Here is a 5,727-nt window from a genome sequence, read left to right as displayed (position 1 = left end):
GTCTTGCATAGTACTGAGCAGTGTTTGGTAGATACTGGCCAGGGCCCAGCACAGTGCCGTAAGTTGTGCCTCTCTGGAGTAGCCACAGCATTTTCCTTTTAAATATTCTATTACTTTATCAGGGTCCTGGAGTTGTTCGAGGGTGAAGTCCCAAACCATTGGAGGTGAGAAATTCTCTAGATACCTGCCCATATTCTCCCACATGCCATGCCACCCCTGACTATCCAGCCTTGGGGCAGATCTCTGGGTGGTAGACTTAAACAGTTGCTTAACCCTAAACAAGATCTGAAAAACATTCAGCAGGCATAGCAATAGAAACATGCTGGTTTGAGCATCCCAAGGATATTCAAAGTTCTCAAGAGGTGTCATATCTGGCCCAAAGGAGAAAAGGGAGGCAAAAGAGCTGGGGAAAGTATCTCCCCCTGTTTCTCCCATAGATTGGGTGATATTATTAATAACTTCTGAAAGATGATAACCAAGGTATGGACAAGACAGCAATAGTGCATAGACACCCCAACAAAGCCACTTCAATAGTGATGTTATCATATCATAAGCTGAAATTGCAAATGACAGCAAAATTATAGCCCTGATCCCTCTCCCCGAGATAACAAACAGCATCACGGGGAGTAGATAGAGCATGTAAGAATTTGCAAAGCACAGCCACGCAAACAAACGAAGTAACATTGTAACCAGCATCTATCCAACCAATATGGGAAATGGATACAAGAAATTTGTTATTGCAACCCTTCAGGCCCCACGTTGGGCGCCAAAAAGAACTGTCATGGTTTGGCCTCAGCCAGCAACAAAGAACCACGCAGCCGCTCACACAACTCCCACAGTCGTGGAAAAAGAAAATGACAGGGCCAAACTCGTGGGTTAAAAGAGTGCAATTTAACAGAACAGCAAAAGGAAAAGACGAAAACTCTATTACAGTACTGCCGCGAAGCAAAGCGCCCCGCCCCGACCCGCCGCAGCCCACCCCCGAGTGGCAACTCCTCTCCTCGCCCCGGCTAGCTCCTCTTATAGCTCGGGCATGGGTCACGTGGTATGGAATACCTGCCCCCTGCCGGCTCCTGGGGAGATTAACCCCATCCCTGCCGGAACCAGGACAGGGTTTAAAATCAATGTGCCATCTGTAAATAGGAAGGACACTGGAAGAACGAATGCCCAAACTGAAAGGGGCCAGGGGAATAAGATCATATAGGGAATGGTAACCTTATTCTGCCAGAGAATTCGGACAATGAATGAAGAGGACCAGGGGAAAACTATAAGGTCTCCCCAGCTGATACTCTGGTTCCAATTAAGCTGGGGAACGAGAGCATAGATTTTTTAATTGAGCATGGAGCCAATCATTCAGTAGTCACCAAAAAGGATCTCTAAATAAAGTAACTATACTTATTGTTGGGGTAACGGGAAAAAGAACATTAAGGCCATTTTTGCAACCTATGGAATGCACAATTGGAGGCACCAAATTAATCCATGGGGTTTCTATGTATGCCAGAATGCCCCCTACTGCTGCTGGAACTTGCTATGCAAACTAAATGCACAAGTAACCTTTTCTGAGAATGCCGTACAGCTCCGTATGCCTCCTGAAACCATCTGGAGAGCCCAGATCTGATTGCTGACAGATGAAACATCGGAAGAATCTGAGGAGAATATTTAAAGTGCTGTATTAAATGTGGCAATTTCCCTGGTATGGGCTTCTAAGAAACCAGGTAAAGCAAAAAATTTAAGTCCAATCAAAACAGAACTAAAAGAGGGGGCCAAACAGGTAAGGGTGCATCAATACCCTATTAGGCTGGAAGCTCGTAAGGGCCTCAAACCTCTTACAAATACCTTCATACAGTGAGGACTGCCCAGAGAATGTTGATCTGAATATAATACACTGATCTTAGCAGTGAGAATGCCCCTTTCCCGGGAATATCTATTAGTGTAGGATCTGAGGGCCATAAAATTGACAACTAAAGATGTGCATCCTATGATGCCTGAACCCTATACCTTGCTAGTGTCTATAACCGAAAACAATGCCTACTTTACAGTGTTAGACTTAAAAGATGCCTTCTTCTACATTCCAGTGGATGAACAAAGCCAAACACTCTTTGCCTTTGAATGGCAGAGTCCAACTACTGGAAGGAAAGGGCAACTGTACTGGACTGTTATTTCCCAGGGATTCATAAATAGTCCCACTCTGTTTGGTGAGGCGTTGGCCAAAGAATTAGAACAACGGCGAACTAATAATGATGGTGTTCCTCTTTTATAGTATGTGGATGATATTTTAATTGGAGGTGATACTGAACAAACTTGTATGGAAGCCATGATAAGCCTGCTAAACCTTTTGGGACTGGCTGGATACCAGGTCTCAAAGAAGGCCAAAATTGTGAGGAAGGAAGTTTGGTATCTTGGTTTTAATATATCAAAAGGATAATAAGCGTTAGGGGAGCAAAGGAAGGAGGCAGTATGCCGAATAGCAGTACCAAAGAACCTCCCCCCCCCCAAAAAAAAAAAAAAACCAAACCCAATAACAAATATCCCCCAAACAACAACTAAGGGCAGTTTCTGGGAATGGCAAGGTTCTGCTGGATATGGATTCACAATTTTGGACTTATAGCTAAAACGGTTCGGAGATGCAGACAAATGCATACATAATAGTAAACAGGTGTCAAATTTGCTGTGTGAACAACCCAAAAATTTACAAGAAACCTCCAATGGGTGAAGTGAGGAGAATAACCCCCAGGGAATACTGGCAAATAGATTTCTCTGAATTACGAAAATGTGGGCAATATATCTACTGGTTTTAGTAGATACATCTTCTGGATGGTCTGAGGCTTTCCCTTGTCACAACAATAAGGCTAGAGAAGGAATTAAGGTGTTACTTAAAGCAGTTATCACTAGATTCAGAATTCTCAAGGACGTATCCTCAGATAAGGGACCTCACTCTATTTCAGAAATAGTTCAAGGGGTATCCAAATTCCTCTGGGTAAAGTGGGATCTGCATACCCCCTGCAGACCACAGCCTAGGGGCAAGGCAGAAAAGATGAAATCCCTGAAACTGCACTTGTATATATTGGAAAAGGATGCATTTGTGTGAGAACTCTTTGTGATTTTATATTTGTAGATAACATTACTGTAGATACAAATAATCACTCAAATATCTGTGTTTGTAACTTTACTGAAATTATGGGATGTGACTTTAATTATTCATCTCCTGTTACGTCTTATTAATTGTTACAGTCTAATTATACATTGAGCCAAGATTTGTTGCCTACTCCCATTGGAATGAATCTTGCATTGTTGAGGAGACTGCTGCAGCACGGTGACCTGTGTCAGCTGCTGAAGCGCATCCAAAATGGTGGACGCGGGGCTCTAATCACCATTCGTCATGAGATGGAGGACATGGATTGGGGGGAGTAAAGGGGGTTGGAGAGCACCATTGGTGGGGGGCTCTTCTTGGATGGTCGCCAACAACAATGGGAAGTTTTGGTCATATGCTTCACCCACTTGTCATTTTACTAACCCTGACATTAATGTGTCTGTTGCTTATAATCATATTGTATATAAAGGTTTGGTACATGGTAAGAAAACTAGTAAGACACAGAAACGTCAGTAAATAATGATAACTACAACCATAAAGGATTGGTCTGATTTTCAACTTAACCTCGCTGAATAGGAAGTACAGAGAAGGTGTTGTGAGCAAAGAATAGCTGAGGCTTAACAAAGAGAAACCACAGTCAAAGCTTTCTTCAAGTGAGACTTGATAGAAATTTAAAGCATTTATTTGAATTATTGAAGGGGGTGGTTGTTGGACAAATACTGGAAGAAACAGGTACAATTAACCACTGTAAATAGTTAGCAAGATGTGGCCCTGGAAATAGAAGAGGACCATATCATAAATTAGCCAAAATAAAGGAATACCAAGATAAGGTCAAGGAGAACAGAACTGCTAACAAGGGCAAAGAAGAAGTCACTTGAACTATCCTAATTAACATACTAAAAATCCCACCCCTGGGTAGGGAGAGACCCCTACTAACAACCCCACCCCTCCTCATGGAGCATGCATAGTAAAAATGTGAGTCTAGTTAGAGACAAGGGACAGCAAGAACCAGTCAGAATGAGGATGGCTAAGTGTAACTGTAGAAAGTACTGATAATGGTTACTTAGCTGTTACTTGAAAATGTATAAATACTTAACTCTGAGTTTATCAGGTAGTGCTAGCTTTGAGGATGAATCACCTAGCACCCATCCCTGCGCAGAAATGAAATAAACAAATATCTCACCTCTGTGTGTATATCAGCGTCTTGCACACTGGGTTAAAAGAACCCAGATTTGGGACAACATTATGGTATGACAGTGTACTTCAGAAAGAGTTCTCAGAACAGACAGTTTGGGTTATTCAGTTCCCACAAGTCTTTTGCACTCACTCCACTATCAGCAGTTGTAACCAAAGCCATCTTACCCAGAGGAGGCTGTGTAGACTTACTCACAAATTTTAAGCATCATCCCCACCGAAAATGAAATGAAATGCAAGGAAATGAAACAGAGATCCTTCTATTCATTGAATCTGTAGAGCTGACATACGCTGCAATAGCTGATTCATCAAGTCTGTCTGAGAACTTGGGACTCTTCACGAGATTTTAATTTTTGTTACTAGTTAAGATACTCTGGTTTTCCATGCTGATTTATCAATTACGTTTCTTCTTTAAAGTTCTGGAGACCCTTTATGCCTTAAGTGATCCATTTTTCCCCTAAAGATTTCACATTGGATGAGCTGAGTTAATTGCTCACTCCCAGCTAATAGTCTTTGCACAGTAGTGGGCTTTATTAAATGCCTGTGAATGTGCAACAGAGCTACTTGAGTATCTTCCCTCAGTCTGGAGCCACTTGGTTTGCTTCACAATATCACATAGAGAAATTTGATTATATGCTGAATATAGAGATTGCTGACAGATATTTATCTCTCTTCCCTCTTCAGAATATATTTGTTATTTGGGATGATGATTTTAACATTGATGGCTTATTCACAAATGTGAATAAGTTCTTTCCATTTTGGACTTTTCATTATTTAGAGAATCATTGGTGGCTACTGAAGGTAATCCAAGCCCTAAAGAGACCGAGATGGAGAAAAATAAAATATTTCATAAAAAATCTGTTGTCTGAGAAATTTAGACTATTTGCATGTATGTGTAATTAGATTGCATGATAGAAATAAGTGTGAATAGAGACACAATGTGTTGATAATAATGTATTAGTGAGGTATTCCTATCCTAAAGCAGGGAGGGGCGGAAACTTGAATGATTTTTAAAATGTGCTTAGCAAGGGAAGAGCATGATTTCTACTCCCAAATCAACTTCATGCTTATTTTAGTAAGTACAGATGGAAGGACAGCCCCAACATTTGTATTTTTTTTTTCGTAGTAAAACCACTTGGCCAAGCTGGACATTCATAAGTCCATGGGCCCTGATGGGATGCACCCGCAAGTGCTGAGAGACCTGGCAGATGTTATTGCTAGACCACTCTCCATCATCTTTGAAAGGTCATGGGGAACAGGAGAGGTGCCTGAGGACTGGAGAAAGGCTGACAACATCTCTCCAATCTTCAAAAAGGGCAAGAAGGAGGACCCAGGGAACTACAGACCGATTAGTCTCACATCGGTCCCTGGGAAGGTAATAGAGTGACTCATTCTGGATGTCCTCTCCAAACACATTGAGGAACAGGGAGTTATTGGAAGTG

This window comes from Charadrius vociferus, unplaced genomic scaffold, assembly GCF_000708025.1.
Source record: "Charadrius vociferus isolate BGI_N301 unplaced genomic scaffold, ASM70802v2 scaffold57, whole genome shotgun sequence".
NCBI lineage: Eukaryota > Metazoa > Chordata > Aves > Charadriiformes > Charadriidae > Charadrius > Charadrius vociferus.
Note: the sequence above shows the minus strand (reverse complement) of the source record.